Here is a 21960-nt window from a genome sequence, read left to right on the forward strand (position 1 = left end):
TTACTTGGGAAGACAAACGCCATCACTCCGAACATCCCCCCCTTCCTTCTTCTTCCCCCAGCTTTATACGCTGAGCATAATGTCATATGGTGTGGAATATCCCTTTGGTCAGTTGGGGTCAGCTGTCCCACCTGTGTCCCCTCCCAATTTGTTGTGCACCCCCAGCCTACTCGCTGGTGGGGTGGTGTGAGGAGCAGAAAAGGCCTTGACTCTGTGTCAGCACTGCTCGGCAGTGACTAAAACATCCCTGTGTTATCAACACTGTTTTCAGCACAAATCCAAAACATAGCCCCATACAAAGCTTCTAGGAGAAAATCAACTCTACCCCAGCCAAAACCAGCACATTTTCAAATGACATTTTTCTTTGATGAGCCTGCAGCAGATTAGTAGTCCAAGATGTCTTTTGTTCAGAATGACATGCTTCCTAATTTATTACAACATGCTACCATCCTGTGCTTTAAAATTAGCAGGTGGAGCTTTTCAAAGCCTCAGATGTCATTTACATGCCTAATTTCTATAGAAAGTAAATGGGGGTGAGATATACAGTTGTCATTCATGCCTTTGAATATGTTTTCTGCTCTTATTGGTCCTCATAAATTTTTTGGCTAAATCTACCCTATTTTTAAAAAGAGGTCCCAGGAGCCTCCAGTAACTTCCCATGCAAATGGGAACCCCTCATGGGTGGCCTGACCAGGAATGCTTGGCAGGATTTTATGTTTCCACAAGCTGCACTAAAACAATCATGGCTTTAAATATGGGTCCTGAGTGCTCTGGAAGATGCTTTTTGACTGCAGTAGGGAGTTGGGCTTGCAAGTTTACTGTCAGCAAAGACAATGAAGCAGGTCTTAAGAGTGCCTTTGGGTGTTCTGAGAAGACAGCAATAAGCATACCCTTTGGAGCTGTTCCCTGCCCCATTTGTTATTGCTTTGTCATAAACATTTGCCAGTGAAGACTGATTTTCAAAAGAACCACGTCTGGGAGTCTGGAAGTAAAGAGCTATAATATGAAACATCTTTAAAGGTAAATCAATTTTGTGGCCTAATCAACTGAACAGCATCCCTTTAGCTTCAGCATCAGAAATGCTGCCATGTATTAATCTGCAGAATTTTTCTTTTTCTTCTTTCTTGGGGACAATATGTTCTTGAGTACTATTTCTATGGCAGGAAAGATAGATATGTATAAATAACTGTGCACACAGTGGTAATTTCTAATAAAAAAGGTAATGAAAAAGGGCAGCCAGAAACTCTTTTTAACTCTTTATCCTAGTAGCTGCAAGAAAAAGCTTTAAATACAATAATGGAATATGGATGTATCTGCTTTGTTAAATATATTTTCCATTGTGTTTAGAAGCAAATAGTAAAAAAATGTAAAAATGAGGTAAAGTAAATAAAGAGTTTAACATTCAGCCTTATCACCTTTGGTTTACCTGCAAGTAATCTTAAAATGCATAAGAAATAACCCCAAAATATTGATTTAGCAATGATTTAAGATATTCAGTTTGGTGAATTTCATTTGGAGCAGATATTAAGTCAGACTCTAAAGGCCTAGACCCATGAAAAGTTATGAGTGCTCAGCTCTTTGTATTCTATTCTATTCTATTCTATTCTATTCTATTCTATTCTATTCTATTCTATTCTATTCTATTCTATTCTATTCTATTCTATTCTATTCTATTCTATTCTATTCTATTCTATTCTATTCTATTCTATTCTATTCTATTCTATTCTATTCTATTCTATTCTATTCTATTCTATTCTATTAGCTATAATATGAAACATCTTTAAAGGTAAATCAATTTTGTGGCCTAATCAACTGAACAGCATCCCTTTAGCTTCAGCATCAGAAATGCTGCCATGTATTAATCTGCAGAATTTTTCTTTTTCTTCTTTCTTGGGGACAATATGTTCTTGAGTACTATTTCTATGGCAGGAAAGACAGATATGTATAAATAACTGTGCACACAGTGGTAATTTCTAATAAAAAAGGTAATGAAAAAGGGCAGCCAGAAACTCTTTTTAACTCTTTATCCTAGTAGCTGCAAGAAAAAGCTTTAAATACAATAATGGAATATGGATGTATCTGCTTTGTTAAATATATTTTTCCATTGTGTTTAGAAGCAAATAGTAAAAAAATGTAAAAATGAGGTAAAGTAAATAATGAGTTTAACATTCAGCCTTATCACCTTTGGTTTACCTGCAAGTAATCTTAAAATGCATAAGAAATAACCCCAAAATATTGATTTAGCAATGATTTAAGATATTCAGTTTGGTGAATTTCATTTGGAGCAGATATTAAGTCAGACTCTAAAGGCCTAGACCCATGAAAAGTTATGAGTGCTCAGCTCTTTGTATTCTATTCTATTCTATTCTATTCTATTCTATTCTATTCTATTCTATCTTAGTTTGGTGCCTAAACACCTCTCTGGATCTGGTCTCCAGGGTCTTAATGTAATTTCTGTTGAATGAATAAAAGCTCTTCCATTTTCCTAGGAATTAATAGTCTTTCTAAAACAATACATTTGGACAAAACAAACATATGGTTTACTTTAAATGCAAGCCTAAATCCCATTACATGTTTGGTTAAATAGAAAAGATGAGTTTAACTGAAGCCTAAGAACAAATATGTGATTTAGGATAACCAATGCCTATACTGCAGTAAGGCTGTAAGAAATTCTACTGAAGAAGTCTGTCAGCACTTCCCACTTAGAAGCACAAGTGGGAAGAGGGATGGCAGAGACCTTGAGACACCTGCCTACCCTCCCAGTTTGGAGCTGGTCTGGTTTACAGGTTTGTGTTTGTCCCCAGAACCTGCAGTGCAGCCAGAACTACATTGTACTGAAGGAAATGGCTCTTAAAATTCACTAGTTTTGTTATTTCAACTACATAATCTTATTTTAGTATTAATTTGGATGCATCTCATCAAAAATAGAACAAATTACCACAAATTAAGAAAAAAAATTTAATACATTAATACTCACTGATCCACTATAAGATTTTAAAAGTTGTCATTTACAATTGTAAGCACTGTTCTGACTTACGTGATATTCTTTCCGTGATGTACTAAGATTAAAATAAAATCTAAAATTTTGAATTAACCTTCTTATTGGAAATATTAGAAGTCATTACAAGTCATCAGGACAAATTCTGCATTGCATTCAGTAGGTAGCCTGTATATATTTGGCCCGTCATGTTTATTTTTTAAATCTTTCTCCCCTTTCCTATGCCTGAACCCCAAAAGGAATACAAACATTTCACAGAGGTAGAAGAGGATTGCTGAGTACTTAATGAAAAAGTTCACCCTTATATCACTATTGAGGAAATTTATCTGGAGGAAAAGTTAAACAAAATGCCTCTGTGTGTTAATTGCACTGAAGCCCTCAAAAAAGACCTTGAATGGGACTTCGGTGGTGCATAGAATTCTACCCACACTGTTATATAAGTAGCAAAAAGTGTCTAAATTTAAACGTCTACATGTAAGCTCCCCTGGCAGTTCTGTGATTTTATCCTTTTGTTTCCTTGGCTTTTGTTTCGAACATTTGGAAAGAGTATTTTGTTTGAGCATTTCAATGGGGGAAGAAAAAAGTTACCAGCCAGCTAAGTGGGAAAGACGACAGTCCGGGTTAGTGAGCAGTGAAAAATCCTGCTTTTGTCCGGTTCTACTTTTACAATTTTAAATCGCTGCTGCGTATTGTGATACCTGCATGCAACCTCAAGCCCAGTTCTGCCCTTTCCTGCTCATGCATCCTGGTCCAATATCTGTCAGAGCCTTTTCATCCATTTCAGTTAAGACTGATAATTGTATATTCTCTGGGACAAGGACAGTTTTATCTTCGTAAATGTCTGAGCAGTGCAGCGTGCATCTAAACCACTTAAACAATGAATGTTGATCATTATAGTCACCTACTTGTGTTTTTCCTCACAGGCTAAAAAAAATAAGCTTTGTGCAGAAGGCTTTTTAACTGCAATAACACACTACTTCATGTCAGGCAGATATCTTTTCTATATGTAAAGATGAACAATTGTCACTTAAGCTGCTTTTACAAAGAAGATTTATTACTTACTATCCAAGTGATATGACAATTATTGAAATCTTAATAGTGGAATTCCCAGTTTGCAATTAACAGGCGTTCTGTTAGAGGAGGCAACAGTAGTAAAGCTTAAGCCTCTTTTTTTGCACTGCAGTTTTTCCTGAAGAAATATTATAGATCATAGCTGGGAATTAATAGTTTTTGAAGAGTTAGTACAGCTGCATAAATAATAATAAAATCAAATATTATAATCCAGTGGTGTATAACTGCATGTGTGTAAATATATAAATGACTGCCTTGCCTTGCATATATATATGTGTGTATATAAGTATATATATTTAAACAAAATATGAAAGAGATAGAGATATTCAAAATTATGTTAACTAAATATTAAGGTTGCACAGACTTCAAAGACTCAAAAGCAAAAAACCCCCTGATTTAGGTTTTTTTCTTTTCTTTGTGTACATGCATTATTACTTCATGTTTTCTTATGTAATCACTCGCTATTTTTATGCTAATTTCAATGGAAACAAAGCTTAGGAAATCACTCTACCACGGTGTGATATCACCTCCTAAAAACTTCCATATCCAGCGGGGAATTTCAATCAGTTTCCAGATATAGAGGTTTCAAAAGCAATTCTGTTCTGCTAGATTTGCTGAAGAATGGGCGATAGAGGATAAGAAACACTTACTCATAAACACTTGTAACTTTGTCCTGGATAAGTTTCTGTTCCCTCGGCTGTCACTGCTCATAAACATGCAGGTAGTGGGAGACAATGTAGGGGAAATAGATTAATTTAGCCTAATAATTGTGATGCTTGAGTAGACAAAAGAGATGGTTTCTTTTGTTCCTACTTTGCTGGAGGACGGTTGGAGGGGGAAGAGAAGGTAAAACGGGTTACCTCAGCTTCATAAGCCAGTTATATATGGAGATAAAAGAAAATGTTGCTATAATTCAGTTAAAAAGTCAATCAAACAGGAGACATAAATCCAGAAGAAACAAGGCTTTATCAATTTTGGTACTTGCAGTAAGATTTGTTTCCATGGGAGATCCTAAAGAAGAAAAAAAATTGCTTATTGAGTGACTGGATCTAATACTAATTCATTTTTTACTTTATGTAGTTTGTGGCCTGGTGGGATACTTCGAGCTCTTTCCTCCCTTCCTCCAATGTAAACAGAATTATTCATTTCCTTGGGGCATTTTTATGATGCCCTCACTCCATTAACTCAGGTCTTTATGGATTTAGCTGTGTAACATCTCAGCAAGTTGGGGAACATTTATTATGCACATCTTACACATCTGGAACTGGGGTGGAGGGATTAAACACCTCAGTCATTACTTCATTTAAGGCAGGGCTGAAGTGAACGTCTTTAGCACTTTCAGAGCGTGTTTCTCTCCTTGGAGCTTTTTTCCACCTGCTCTTTACAACCTCCCCAGGCTGCCCACAGCCCCCACCTCAGTCCTTTCTGTCACCAGGGAAATATTTGAAGGCTGAGGCAAGGGACAGATTGCGCAAGGACAAATGTAGGTGGCCATGGGGCACAGTAAGGAGTGTGGGAAGGAATGGGGAGCAGGCAACAGTATCTTTTAAGCCCCATGTGCTCTCCTTTCCCTTCACAGCTTTCTCAGGTCATGGCTGCTGCTGTAGAGCAGTTCTCAAGCTATTGCCTGTGGAGCAGCAGTGGAGGGCAATGAAGCAAGCAAGGCTCTTCCCAAAAGTGCTAGACCACCATTCATTAGAAGACTTACTACTGCTTACTTCTATTTCCATACCCTAATGTCTTGATAGCAGCATGTTTAAAATGTCCCTTAAAATTGGGAAGATTTGAAAAAGTAGAATGGTTATATGTGGTTTTGGAGCCTTGTGCTTACATTCTGCCAATGGTTTTCTCATTCTCTCTTTCTAGATGTTGCCAAAAAATTTTTTGTTGTGACATCAGATTAAGAGAAATGTCTGATTCTCTGAGGAAATGATATATGGTTTAGTAGGTGAAACAGTTTTTACCAGTACTACAGCGTTTATCACTTTTTCATTTCCCACAGGAAAGGGAAATGTCACAAGCCATTTTGTAACAGAATTGATTTCCCCTTTGTTTAATGCTGACTGTCTGCCCCTTACAAAGAAATAGGCTAGGCCTCTTTCCTGTCCTCCACTCTGACATACTCCCATTTCCCTCCAAATCTGACCCCTAGTAGGTACACACAGAGATCAAATTATTAATATGTCTGAAAAAATGTTGGAGCAGCTAACCTGGGATCTTTACATTGCCGTACAGTCTTAGTGCGACAAGGCTTCGGTTGTTTTTGCCTCAGTGCAGCAAATGAGATAAACTATGCAGCATGAAATCTGCTGTTTACTTTAATTAGCTACACTTAATTAAAAGAGGATCTTATCTCTATGAAGAGTTTATACCAAAGCACATATTTAATGCATTCACAACCATGTCTCAGTCCCAAATTCTACGAAAGCTCTTAACCACACATTCAACTTGAGCTATGCTTTAATTACAGTCGTGACTATGGATGCATCTCATCCTTTTCTAATGCTGGATTTTCTCACAATATCATCCCTTTCCACACACCTGGGCCTTGCTGAGAACAGGGACTGAAATAATTCGTGTTTTGCCATAATTAAAGAAAAGCAGAACACAGACTCAGCTGAATTATTTTCTTGGTGGGCTAGGAGAAGCATCATTGCTCTATCTATTCAACTTTTATATATTTTTCACACTCTGACAGCTCTTGTGGTGAGAAGCAGTGAGTGGAGCACTCCTGTATTAGTCAGTCAGTGGAGACAGTTTCTTGGCTATGCTGGAGAAAAGGCAAGTGTATATCAGAGGACAGCAATAGAGCATTTAGCACGTGGTACCTAGGGATGGGGATAAGAGGCAGACAAATGGGATGGACAAAAAAGGGAGAAAAGGAGGAGCAGGGGAGTGAGAGCGTAAAGGACCATCCAGAAGGATGCGGGTGCAGGGAAGCAATAGACAGAATATGGCATGTATAGGCCAGCCTACGGAAGGAAACAAAGACCACAACTTTGCTATTAACCATGGCATCAAACTGGGTTCCTCCTCTTCTGCTGAAGTAGGAGGATAACCAGAACTTTGTGAGGTCTGGGCTGAAATCCAATTCCCCCCAAAGTTTTAATTCAAACCAGTTGGACTTGGGTATTGAAAAAGACCAACAGCACTTTCTTCTTCTCTAACAGCTTTGCACGTGTGTTAACCTACTCATTGTTATATTAAAGACTTGCTGCTGTTTTAACCTCCAGTTGACAGCGATGGCTTGGTGAGTGTGATTAAGCATCCCGGCAAGCGATGAACAAAGCCGCTGCTCCATCCTCAGCTGCGGCACTGGCAGCTGGGGCCCTACATTGCTTCCCTTTGCCCCAGGGGCCACACCAAACTCCATTTCTCCTGTAACCTAACTCTCTTTTTATCTATTATATGAACAACTTCTTTGATGGTGATGTTCACTGCTACCACTGGGCCATGATCTCACTGGGAAATCCTTTGCTTTGAAGTGGTTTTCAGGCATTGTGTTGAGTGCTGCCAGGGAGTGAAGGCTGAGAAGGGGGCACTGAGAAGGGTAAAAGCAGTGCTTTTCCATTTTACCTATTTAATTTTATAATTATCATCCTATTCCAGAACAGCTTTTAAATTATTCCTGTTAAAGTTTTCCCTGTTCGTTAGCATTTATGGGGGTCAAGGTTGCTCAGCCACATGAAGGAGGTTCAACGTTCGGGGCTTTTCCTGCTGGCCCCACTCTCACATAGCCCTCAACTGCCTATGTCTGTGTCCTGGAGAGAAAAAACAAAACCTGCCAGCCTATTTGAAGGATGGGGAGCTTTGCTCTTGCTTTCAGGAGGTAAGCCACACTTCTCCCACTGTCTGTGCAGGCAGGATTTGTGAGAAGGGAAAGCAATACAGTTGGAAATCCAACTCCTTGGATTCTAGTCTACAAATTCTTGCAGAAATCTATGCAGAGACATGTGTCTTGTTGCTCTGACACATGACAGGCTCCTCCTCCCACCTCTTCTGTATCAATATGAGGTGTTTCTAACATATAATAAGTACAAGTTCAATGCCTGCATTTTTGAGGAATGCTATAGGATTATGTTGACATACGTGAGGCTTTTTCATAGGCAAAACTTGAACATAATCTAGCTGTAATGGAGCACTGGCTTATGATGCAAGCCTGGGCTATGTATGCATGAAAGGATACGGGATGCATTTCAAAGGCTTTTAGACGCCTCATTCCAATTCCCTGAGTGTTAGATGTGGAAACACCTTTAAAAATCTGGATCATAGTTCCACAAGTCTACAGGCTCTTGTGAACTACAGCTACTAGGTAGGTAGCCCCACATAATGGGAAGAGATAACTGAGGATCAAATCATATTACTGCCTCCTGAAGAACACACATAGCAACACTTTCAGCTCAGTTTTAAGAATTTAAATATAAAACTCAAGAGAACTTGTATATACTCTTTTTTCACCTTGCCAAAAACTAGAAAAGCTTCAGTTGTTTTGAGTTTCTTTGCTCTTGTTCTAAACGCCTTGGTGTTAATAAATATCCTTTCCAGATAAAGACTTAGACTAAATTGCAGATTGGCAGGATTTTTTTGTGTTTATCTTCTATAGCTAGTGGGTATACTGGAACTGATTTTCTTCTTTGTTTGTTGTTGAAATATGTTTAAAAGCTGTCAGTTTTGCTGACATTTCAATTGGAACCTCCTCTTTTCCCAAATTATACACTCTAGTAATGTTGTAATTTCTTGTTTTGATGCTGTTGGAATATTTGGGGCTTTTCGGTCCAAAAAAATTTGGAAATGAAATACATAGATGTTCTACATGAAAGGCTTGACACCAGGATAAAACAACAAAAGCTTCTCTTTTATGAAAAAAAAAATTTTTTTGATCCATGTCCATTTTTTTTCCTTTGCTGCTGCTCCCCAGCTTGTGTTTACTTCACGGCACAGCTGCTTCATTTGCAGTTTTTCCTGCTGGTTAAAAAATAAAATATAGTGCCACTCAATTATCCTTTTTATCCCTTTTACCTGCCCTTCTGTTCACTCTGTTCTTAGTCACTTAACCTTTTCAATGTCAGTTCCTAGAGACTACACCCCCAAACACAATGAAGGTCTCTCATGAGTTACACCCACACTGACACTGAGGTTATAATTGTAGTGGAATTCAGTCACAGTTTTGCTGAGGAATAAATATAGCCCTGGCTTTAACTAAGTATTCATTTGCAGTGTCTCAGACCGCATGAGATACCTGGAGGGTAAAAACATTAAACCGTGTATTTTACTGACTCAACGAGCAATAGCAGAGACCATACCACACCTCTAACAGACACCACAATTGCAGTCCACCTGTAAACAAAATTGGTGAGATCCTAGTATCAGGCACACGGATAACAAAAGCATGGTTCCAGTCCAATTACTTCAAAATTATATTCGATAACTGAGAGTGGAAGTCAGTTTACTGTAGTTGAAGAACTTTTTTTCCAACTTTCCAGTAGCAAATGTGCCCAGTATGGACAAAGCTATTGCAATCCCTTTCTACTTTTTGAACAGGTTTTCATGTTCTCTGTTTCACCAGTTGCAGATGATATTTTGTGTTTATTTCACTTCTGGACTGCTCAACAAAATTGTTTATTTCCAGAGCTAACTGAAGTCAGTGAAAGCATGTTGGTGGTTCTGGATCAAGCGATAGGCGATCCAGCGGACCATGACACTGTACATGTGGGCGACACCAATTCCCATTTTAACTGCGGGATCAAATTCTGTGCTTACTGTGATTGATTTTGCCACAAATTTAGCAAACTCTACAGTACTTTTTTTTTGCTCTATTTCTAGCTATCTGCCATCTGTTGTGTAGCACTCCAGCATATATTGACGCTTAAAATAAAAAAGAATATCCTTCTTTCAACACTTCTTACTATTTCTGATCTCTCAACCATGTAGAGACAGGTAAAATATTTATAGCAAATATCTTTTGGGTTTTGTTCAGTTCATGGAATACTTAGAAAATATAATTACTTTTTTTTTCCAATGAAATTATGAGCCTTTTGCTATCAGGATGATCATAAGTATATAAATAAGGATACACACACACAGAGGTTTATTAGACTCCCTGTGCCATTTCAGTTGCAGGTTTGTCTCAAAGAAGAACTGACCAAGAACGAGATTCAAAGTGCCATCAAAGTGCTTGGAGAGTTTCACAGGCTAACAAAAACCACTGAGGCTAGTAGTTTTCTTTAAGCCCGCTTATCAAATATTTAAGGAGTTTTTCTGGGATTAAGAGGAGTGCCCAAACTCCTCAGAAAATGAAGCACAACCAGAAACAGATTTTTCCCTGGTAGCTCAGCAGACCAAGCATTAACCTAGTAATAACCTGGAGAAGAGAAGGTTCAGGGGAGGATCTTATCAGTGCGTATAAATATCTGATGAGAGGGAATGAAGATGAGGCAGCCAGACTTTTCTCTGTAGTGCCTGGTGACAGGACAAGAGGCAATGGACACAAATTAAAAATCAGGAAATTCAATCTGAACACAAGCAAATGTGTTTTCACCATGAGGGTGGTCAAACACTGGAACGAGCTGCCCAGAGAGGATGTGGAATCTCATCTGTGGAGGTATTAAAAATCCGACTGGACATGACCCCAGGAAGCATGCTGTAGGTGACCTGCTTGAGCAGCAGGGTTAGACTGGATGATCTCAGTAGATCCCTTCCTATCTCAACTGTTCTGTGTACAGTAGCCACTCTTTGAGTAGATACTCTTACTATCAGAGTTACAGCATGTGTTGCAATGCAGGAAAACTTCTGCTTTCCATGGAAGTCCTAAATCTTCTTCAGGGTTTTGGAAAACAAGACGGGACAACTGTGTGGAAGAGAGTCAAAATGATCTAGCATTTCTGAAACATAGGTCTCAGCCCTTGATGTAACAATATTTCATTTAATTAGGGACATACTGGAAAATGGACTGAAACCAAGGCCTCCGAGTTCCTGGCAAATTCCCCAGCCATCCAAGTAGTTTCAGTGATTTTTTTTTTTTTTTTAATCCCAAATTAAATCCAAGTCAATTCAAATTCATGTTGTTTGCCTTTTTGACCATTAGAACATTACACGCTACTGAGTAATGCCTCAATGCTTTCACAGGGTCACTTCACGCAGCTCTCTTGTAGCTACATTTGAGGATCTCTTAACAGGCTACAGGGTCATCGGCTTGTTTTCAAATGCCAGCAAATGCTCAAATATTCTCCCGTCTGGAACATTTTCAAAAGGGATAAGGACCAGCCTCAGGTCACCTGACGGTTGATGGCCTGGAACATGTGGACTATTCACAGATCAGATCAGACCCTTCCCTAGGAGCAGCAGAGCAATCCCTCACATCCCAAGGAAGGTGGAAGCAAGGCTGTTGAGGAGGAGAGCAGATCTCCCTGCTGCCCTCTGCTGTTTGTGTGTGTTGAAGGCCAATCTGGTACATGGGCTCTGGGCACAGCTATGATTTTGGGTACTTGACCACTTCAAAAACCAAGGGAAGAGCAATAAGCATGTAGGATATAAAAAGCTGTTCAGATACCTCGGATGTTTGCTGGTAAAAAGCATAACAATTCAGATAATTCCTGATTTAGGTTGCAGCTGAAGGGGCTTTTTAAAAGCCTTATGTTGGAAAGGAGTACTAACAGAAGCAGTTATGCCAAATTCAGACACTTACAAACTTTTGCATGCAAAACTAAATGGCTTGCTCAGAGACCATGGCTGTATCAGGGAGAAAATAATACTAGCTCTCCTGAATTCCAGCTGGGTCACCTAATCATTGCACAATGATGGAGCGACTGATGTAAAAGGCATCAGAAGGTTAAATCTTGTGTTTACAGCCTGAATGATTAAAAATTGTAGAAGATTAAAGTAGCTAAGGTATCCATACTCCTGGAGTTTTCCTAATAAGTAAATATTTCTTGAGTACATTTGTGGTCAGCTTTTTTTTCCACTATTAGTATCCACACTTTCAGCATTTTCTGAGGCAATGACAAATGACAGTCTTGTGACCTACTGAAAAGGAAGATGGCTTTTGTGATTATATGAAGGTCTTGGCTTTTGTTTTAAAAAGTCTTGGGAAGGAGCATTCCAGAGAAGTGTTACAGTCCCACTTTCCAGGGAGTTTTGAAACTTGAAGATTTTATTGCGTTAGAATCCAGTACAAAGTCAGTTTACACAAGCCACTGTGCTTGGCAGGCTGACTGGAAAATCCAGAAGGCTTCTGGGAACACAATGTTTGCCATACGTTTCATCTTTGTCCTTGGCAGCAAGCTACAGTAGCTCAAGTGACAGGAGAGAGTAAAGTAACATTGGAATATGAGAAACCACACAGAAGATACATACACATCTCCTAGTTTGTGTTAGAACTTGAGTGCTACAGAAATAGAAAATATTAGGAAAGTCACAATAAAGAAAAGGAGAAAGGGCTACCTTCTCATCTGATTCTTTAAGCCATGTAGAGCTCATTTCAGTCAGCAGGACTTTGGTGGACCTTAGGCAGGTAGAAGAACTTGAATGCTTGTAGTTGAAAAGAGGATGTTGCACATAAAAGTAGACTCAATAAAATCATCCCTTAGTCTCATAAAAGCAGAGATGAAACTTTTTGTTTGCTCAAAAATATTGAGTGATTCAGGGACGGGATGTAAAAAGGAGTTGAGGTGTTGTGAGTTATTTTTCTCCCTTTTCTGTAACTAGTGATGGTTGTTTACCTGGTCTTGCTGACCACTCCAAAGGTTTAGCAAGATGAGTAGCATTCAGCTGAAAGACCTGTAAGCAGTGTTAATAAAGTATTGCTGATATTTTTTCCCCAGCATCTGGAGAATTCATTCTGCTATCCAGTCTTCCACCCTGAAAACAATACAAAAAGGACTTTCAAACAGAGTTTGGAGCATGATCTGATCAGATTTACTCTTTCTGATTGTCTATGTCTACACAAACATAAGCCACACAGCAGTGTATGTCAACTGGTTCCCATGGAGTTTCTGGGCTAGGAATAAGGTGGAGACTCTTGTTAGTCTCAGAATAGTAAACCCCCCAACAACAACCCACAATTATTGATAAAGAAAGCCTAATAGATTTAACACAATAGAGGGGAAAAAAAAATTGATCTTCACTTTTATAAGTTTGTATTATTACGGTTTAAACACAACATGCTGCACTGTAAAATAATTCTCTGCAGTGTGATTAAACTCCTCCTTCCTCCTTTGTTTTTCACAATTTCTTAGTTGCATGGAGCCCGAATTGCTGTTTTCAAAGAAGATTAATGTACTGCATTATGAAGAGTTTCTAATCATCTAAAGCCACTGTACCTGGTGATTTCAATTAAAATCATTACATGTTTCAGATGAAGTTGGAAAACAGAGAAAGAAAAGATTAACGTTAATAGGAATGAAAAATCACAGGCAAACACCTGAGCAGGCATGAAATCTTAGGGCAGGATTTGGAAACATCCTTTCCCCAATCTCAAGAAAAGGAAGCATTAATGCGACAGCAGAATCAGATCCTAAAAATCAGAATAACTGCAGGGCACCTGCATTTGTGGGTGACTGCAGTGGAATCCAGATGTGCTTGGCACCTCCTGGGGACTAGCTCACACTACAGCAAACAAGATTAAACAAGGCTGATGTTGCTTCCCACACAAGCCATCCTTCTAACAGCATATTACTCTCAGGTAGTGTGATACTGAGGCTGAACTGTGAGACATTTGAGAGTGGGGTTTAGGTAAGGTTAGAAGTGAAGAAAGACAAATTTTTTTTAGTTTAGTTCTTAGTTTTATGCCAGGAGCTGATGTGTAGGAGAATGCTAGAGATTTTTTTTTTTAGGCAAACTATTACAACAATATCAGGTTGAATCTGGAAGTTGAAAGCAATTTTGAAAAATGAACTAGAGCTTACAAGGAAAAATACTTCTAACAAGCCTAGCAATTAAATAACGTGGACATATGAAAGAATAAGCCTGAAAGTTCTACAGGGTAATAAATCACCATATGAGAAGGAAAAAACCAAATTCCAGAATACTTCTGAAAAAAGTGCATGGTATATCAAGAAATATTTAAGAAGTAGGAAAATATGAACTGAGATAGGATGGCTGGATGTGGCCCTGACTGTTGTGACTTTTATGGCGTTACTGGTCATCATCAGTGGGGTTAAAAAAATAGAACAAAAAATATTCTCTACCACAGATGCAAGAGGTTAAATGTATTAGATAGCTGCCTCAGATGGGCAGAAATAGAGTTAGCGACAGTGAGAGATAGAGGAAGGATGGTCTGGGCATCCTACGACTAATGTCAATGAGGACTTCCGCTGCTGATGAGTTATTCGAGGTAGAGTCCGAGATGGATACATGACTCCTTCCCAGAAGGACTAAGATGAGGCTGCATGTCATATTCATTGCTATGGTCTGGAGTTCCCTGGAACTGTGTTTGAAGTAAAGTTATTGATGTTGGAGGGTTTGTATTCTTTCTAAACCTATACCATTTGAACAACATCCACTTAAGACACACACAAAAAAAAGAACTAGAGAACTGCACTGAGCAAATGCAATGTATTAGGAGGACTAGTGGAGCCAAACATCAAATTCAAGAGGAGCTCTTTGTAAGCATCTCAGAATGTCTCATTATCTCCCTCAGCCTTGTCACTGAAATGCCTCTGGCCTCAGGAAGACTAGAGGAACGTTTTTCTGCTGACACGCCTTCCCTTTTGATCATCATGCTGAGTGATATTTCCTCATATGTTGTTATGCATCCATGTCTGTCAGCAGTCGTTTCTCCTATCTTGCCTTAAATTTGTTTCTCTGGGGCCAGGAACAAATTCATGTTGTCTGAATAATTGGCTTTGCACGGTGATCTGGGTCCATCACTGCTGCTCCTGGTTGCTGTACTGTGCAAGAACAGCAATCCTTTGGTGGGCTAGTCTGAGACTGAGCACAGCCAAATGGAAAGGGAAGGAAGCCTTCCTATTCCGAGACACATCTGTATAGCTCCTGACACGCTCAGGTCATCATGAAAAAGCCCTCTGCTTCTTATCAGCCCACTTATGACGGCTGCAGGGAAACGTGTACTAAAAGACCCATTTTTGTTATTTTCAGTGTGTCCCTTCATTAGGCTTTAAAGATAAAAGAAATAAAATCCACATTAGCTTGGCTTCTTTCCATGATCTGTAGATCAGCTCAGGCAATCCACTGTATGAAAGGCATTTGATTTCAAGGTTGCTTTAGAGTTTAATACAATTGCTAAACCAAGAATTAACAGTGATAAATTTTCAGTCTTGCTGTAGAGTCTTTCCTTGGGGTCTCATAACTGTTATACAGCTTTCTGAAATGAAGCTGTATTTAACTCCAGTTTCTATTAAATATTTTTGGGGATGTTTTTAAAATCCAAAACCACAAATCTGCAAATAGTTAAGCACTTACTTGCCTTATGGGAGTCGTTTCATATCATTTGGGATATATACATGCATTCAATGCAGCAAAGGCATGCCTGGAAGATGCTGTCTTAAGTGTCAGAGGAACCCACCTTATCCAGTTAAGTTACCTGTCTGGCCTGCCTAAGCTTTCTAAAATTGGTTCCGGCTCTGAAAGAGGCTACCATTCCCAATCCATTGTAGAGTAGGCCTATAAAGACCAGCATTTACACTTAGCCAGCCAAATAATATGTCTCAACCTAGTCAATACAAACACCTTCTTTAGCTCCAGGACTGTGTGAAACATAGTCAAGGTGCAATATGGCAAATTGCAATTTTGGACTTTTCATCTCCGGCAGGAACTCTTGTTGGTTAAGAGTTATTGTACAGGAAAATATTAATTTAGATGACAAAAGGAAAAATTACTTAGGCATTAGCTGAAATGTATTAACTCCTTTGTGAATAAGTACATTGGAATTCTGTTATATTGAAATAAGCCTACTTGGAGAATCACTGCATTACCTGAAAATTCCCTGGAAAAAAAAAAATCATCCATTAAACTTTATCCTCTTGGGGACTCTCTATTAACTATGTTCACTCTGTGGAAGATAATGTTAAATCCAAAATATTTTCACTATTGGTATTTTAATCAAGTGAGAGACATCCCTCCTGGATGCTTAACTGGGGACATAAAAATCTGCATTTAAATTGAGATTCTAAAATATATAACCCAAGAGATTATGAGTACCTTTTTCACACATATTGTACATGAAGAGCATAATGCTTTAACTTATTTGTCATAACTTACTAGTTATTAGGAAGCCAAACTGAAGATTTAGATAAAAGGAGAAATATGAGGTTTGGGAAAAATAACTGAAAAATTATTAGGGATTGATTTCTTGCCAGCTTAAATAAATGAAGAATTCAAAAGTTAACTTTAAAGGCAGTGATTTAGTTTTACCATGACTATGTAACCTGTGTCATCTTTTCATTGAATAGGAGCAGGTATAACCAATTTGGAAAACATTTTGCACTCATCGTTCCTGGCATAAATATGTATGTAGAGGGTAGCAGAATGGTGAACTACTGGTTGCATAGAAAGGTAACTGTCTAATATTCACGATAAACTGATGCTGTCCTCCACTGGTACAAGCTGGCATCACTGGGCATTGAGCCCAATAACACAAGAAAAAGCTCTGACTCACTGGAAATACTTTCTTTTGCATTCTCCTGACTTGTCAATGTGACTTATTTTGTGGCAGTAAATGTTATTCCTTGCAATGAGAAAGCAACTATGTACTTGGATCTGCAAAGCAAATCACATTCCCCAAGTGCTTCCTAGCATCACATAGACTTAATAAGAGTGAAAATTTAATTGAGGAGGAAAGGCAGATTCTACTCTTCTGCAAGAGCTTTCACCAGTTAGGTGAAAACAAGTAAAAAAAAATAACCATAGCCTTAATCTGTGAAGGGTCTGATATTTTCTCCAGCTAGTGGCTTGAGCTGTCTTCCATATAGCCCTGGAATGACTCCACAGCAACATGAGGGCTTCAGTAGTTTGATTCTTTGCTGTACATTGGTGTTTCCACTCCACAATAGAAAAAGCGTTTGCATACATGAATGGGAAAAGTTATAGAAAAGAGGGAGTAGCTGTCATCTCTGCAATACATCTTTTTAGAGCGCTCTACATGTTTTCAGAATAGGCAGCAGTAAATTTTGCCCTTTCTTTCCTAAGCTTCTGCAATAACCAAGTCCAGCTGCAGTCAGGTCCTTCCTTGTAAAGTAGGAATAGACATCTTTGTTCCCACCAACATGGGGAGCCCCTTCTTGCCCAAACACTTAACTCCTTCCATAAGGCTTCTTCTCACTCCTACTTGCACTGTTCAGATACGCTGTACATCCTAAAATATTTATTAGAGCTGTTTGGGTAAACAAGTGAATAATTCACAGTCTTTTAAGCTTGTTCACCTGTTTTGCTTCAAAATTTTAGGACAATGAATTTGTAATTGGCTCTAGGATCCATAGAAGCGTTTACAATTTTAACTGGGCATTTGAATCAAAAAAACCCCAAAAGTAAAAAAGACATTGGCTTCCCTTGTAAAGATTTGGTTGCTTGAGCTACAATGTTTATTTATCACATCAACTAATGTATCTGTGAGTGGGTGGTCATAAGAAGAACACCAAACTGCTTCCTTCTCTGCCTGTGCTGCAACCTCTCCCTCTGTAGCTAACACTGAACTGCCTTTGCATGTCCCAGGAGAGACTGGTGATAGAAGTCTCACATTTTTATTCATGACAGATACAAGTGGCAGGTACACTATAAATCACTATAATCCGTGCTGGTTTTAATTTCAGACTGCTTTGGCAATCTGTTATTACTAATCCTCAGCAATTAGAATGTACTTTCAAAGTTGTCTGGGAAGATTTACAGATAAGCCGATGTACAAGGTTTACATTGAAGCATATAAAAGTGATATTGTATGTTTATATTACACAGATGTCATCCTGTACCTGCCAACCATATAAACTATAAAAATAAGAAAAACAGATGTTAGGAAGTACTAGTGATCATTTACATTAAAAAAAATGACAGTGATATACCCCCCGTTGCCTTAAAGTAGTTTAATTATAACTAAGTCAATGACATAAGTTCAACATCCAACTTCAGTTCCCAGACTCTCACTGTAGCTAGGGGAGGGATCCTCACCTGGGTGTGCCGAATTATCCCCTGGAAGACTCTAGCTCTCTGCATCTATTACAGAAAAAACTGATGGTACCTAGTGCCCTAATTTAAGCAGGTTAACTTAGGCACCTAAAGAAAAACAGCTGTAAGCCTCCCTTTAAATATGTTGTGTCTCTCACACAAGCAGTTTATTGTTTTTTTTTTATTAGAAGGTGATGGGTGGAGTCATGAAAAGAAAGCCAGTATAGAAGTTGAGAAACCTGGAAAGAAAATTGATATAAATGGTGATTTGGAGGAAGAAAGACTGTCCAGAGCCCAAGCAGAGGAAAAACATCTGGGTAAGTCTTTTGTACCTAGGCTTGTTGAAGAATATTTTATTGCTCTCAGACTATTGTTTCAGGTAAAAGTAAACAGTCCTGTCCATCTGTTGTTAGTCCTGTCCCTCGGCTGCAGCTAACCTGGAGTGCAGTACTGAGAGCCGCAGAGCTATGCAGCAGTGTGGTGCTCAGCGTGGGCTGTGTAATCCACCTTCCCATTCCAACAGCTTTTGTAGTCTAGCCTGAGCTCCCTGCTGCTGCAGTTCTGTTCCTCTTGGTATATGTATTAAATCTGGGTATGTCTGTAAGAATTGTTTTGCCTTTGACTCCAGCACTGACAGAATAATGATGTGCAATTAATGACTACCCTCACTCCTGCCTGGAAAATCTTGAAAAAGAAAGGATTTCTAAAATGTTTTCTCTTGGATTAAGTTATAAAAATACATCACTTCGGTTAACCCAAATATTTTACTTCTAAACCTTATTTTCCCTTCCTATTTGCCTGTTTCTTTTCATCTTAAAATAACAAAGGCTTCTTAAAAATGAGAGTTTTCTTTAGGAAATGAATATGTTCATAAAAAGTATATTCTTTCTGTTTTTAAATCAAAACTATTTGCTGAATTCCACCCAGATTATCATATGATTTTGTTTCCCCTCATTCTTCTTTCCAACTAAATTTTCAGGGTCAAACTTGTTATCAAGCTCCAGTGTATATAATTCTTTCTTGTTACCTGCGTTTAGTTGCTGGGTGAATGAAAGCCACCATCGTTTATGCAGACTTCAAGCAGAACTTAGGTCTTAATTTGTTTTCTTTTGGTAACAGGATCATAAGAAATCCATATTGCTGACCAGGACATGTCTGTTTTCAAGAGGTTGGGCTGAGTGACCAAGCCAGATTGGATGTAAGACTGAATCAGTCACTGTGCAGTGTTCTGAAAAAAATGTTAATATCAGTTTTACTAGCAATACATGAACTTCAGTGTTCCATAATGGTTTAAAAAAAAAAAAAAAGTAGCTTTTCCTGGGATTGCAGAAAGAGTATACTAAACTGCAACAGCGGTGACTTCTTCGGGCCATGTTCTGAAAAAAACCCAGAAATTCTTCCCCTGTTCTCCCCAAAAGTAAAAGGAAAACAGGGAAAAAAATATTCCTTCCCATATGTACAGAAAACTTAACAAATCCAGAGCATGAACATATTTTTGACTTGCTGTATGGCAATTTAATACTGTTTAGCTAAGCAGAGGTACAAATCCTTTTGATGTTTAATTTAAATATATGTTACTTGCAGAGGAACAATTTCACACATTTTGCAAGTATTATATTTTTATAGATTGTATTGTAGCAGAAAAGAAAAAAAAGGAAAGTCAAAGATAAAGTGTATTTAAAATGGGTCATTTAGTATAGGAATCAAATGGGTCATTTTATAGGAATCAAATGCACTGGTCATGAACATCTAAAGACACCCCTATATATTAGAAAGGAGATCTAGACTGTCATGTGTTCCTTTTATTTTAAAGGCAGTGGGCAAGGGGCAACTGAGTTTAGTAATCTCAGAAATATATCCAAAATTAAGCTACCAAGACATGGAAGACTTCAGAAAGAAAAGCCTGTCTGTGTAGATCTGAAATAATATTTTTGTAAAGAAAGGAAATGAAGTGGTTCAACAGATAGAAAGGTTTTAACACTGTTTTTAGCGTGGCAAAACTAATTTTGTCCAGATAAAACTTCAGATGTAGAATCTTATTTTTCATTTATAAATGGGGAATTTTCAATTAGCTAAAGTGCGTCTCATCAGCAAGATTTCCCAAAGCATTAGCATTGACCTGACAGTCCCACTGATATCATTGCCCTATGTATACTGGTTTCAATACAGAAATTTAAAAGTCACTGGTGAAAGTTTTTGAACAATATAATTTTTGATTTGTGTTATATGACACAACCTCTGGGAAAGGGAGTGTTCAGAGGATGGCATATTGATGACTTTGGTTTGACTGGGGGACTAGAAAAATTTTAAACAATCTCTATCTTCAAGTGTACTTTTGAGATTTCAGTTTAGGTCCTTTGACTGCAGCTCAAAAGAGAAGTTTTTCCAGTACTTATGGTTTGTTCTCATGCTCTTCCATGATGTAGGTCTGCATGTGTGCGTATGTTTATTGCAGCCCCATATTTCAGAGGCAGGAGAAAGAAAGGTGATAAAGTGCTGAAGTGTCTTTCCTCTGAATATTACATGAGTCAGAGAAAATACAGTTCAGGCCACCAGGCTACTATTGGCAGGGGATGGAAAGGTCTTTTCTCCTGAGATCATCTGCAGTATAACCAGTGATAAAGCACAGGGAAGAATTATGCTAATAGAGCCTGTAAGCATTAGACAGCAAGCCAGAATTTTGAAGTCCTCTGAATCTCTTTTCAGCCCTTTAAAAAACAAACAAAAAAAAAAATTTGAAGGTGGCTCACAGTTGTACAGCTGTGGCTTACTCCACTGACCCCTGTGACCAATTCTATCAGTCTCAACTAATGATTTGGAAGTGAAGTTCAGCCACATCCTCTGATTAATTCCCTGCAGCAGCCAGACTCCCTTCAAATTACTACATACATGAGAGGAAGAAACATGTAACGATTTTACACCAAAAACTAGAGGCTGGAAAATTGCTTTGGAAGGCTGAGAATGATTTCTTGGAGGCTCTGTTTGCCGTAAATATCATTCACATTTAGTAACGTAGTGCCTTTGGGATCTAAGGAGGTTGGGAGTGTAACTCATAAACTGGACCCAAGAAATTTTCTGTGGTTTTGAATGGCTCATTTTTGCCGTAGTCACCGATTAACGCTTTAAAGCCAGAGTGAGGTTTTAAAATCTCCAGGCTCCCTGAACATGTGCAGCTTGGTAGAATTCATCAGTTTGAACCCAGGACTTCTCAGATAAATTGTATTGACTCAATTTCAGCAGCAGAGACTTTTGTAGCAGCACATTAAAAAAAAGTACAGAATCATAGAAGTTAGTAAGATGGCTTGCAAGTTGTCTCGCCCTGTGCTGCAAATCTATCAAGTCTCACAGGTTAAGCAGCCATGGATGGCATCAGTGCTTGGGTAAGAACCTCCAAGAAATGTCTGTTACCAATTCAATACCCTTTCAGGGATCAATGAATCAATAATCCGCTTCAGTGTGTGTGACCTGGGAGTGCAGGGAACACTTTTTGGCTAGCACATCAATCTGTGGTCCTGTTCCTCCGTGGCTAGAGGATCCATGGTGCTTTCATAAGAGCTACTTTATAAAAATTCTCAAAGACATAAATTAATGAATAAATTTTCCACTTTCATCCTCAAAGTATACTACTTCTCCTAGCTTTCAAAGCCAGGCACTGTTCAATTTCAGCTTTTTTTCTTTGAACCTCTCTTCTTTCCCTCACCCTTTATTCCACATCATATAATCTATAATCAAGTAGTCCTTGCAGTCTCTCACATTCTCTCAGATCTGTGCATTCCCCC

This window comes from Aptenodytes forsteri, unplaced genomic scaffold (assembly GCF_000699145.1).
Source record: "Aptenodytes forsteri isolate BGI_AS27 unplaced genomic scaffold, ASM69914v1 Scaffold56, whole genome shotgun sequence".
Lineage (NCBI taxonomy): Eukaryota > Metazoa > Chordata > Aves > Sphenisciformes > Spheniscidae > Aptenodytes > Aptenodytes forsteri.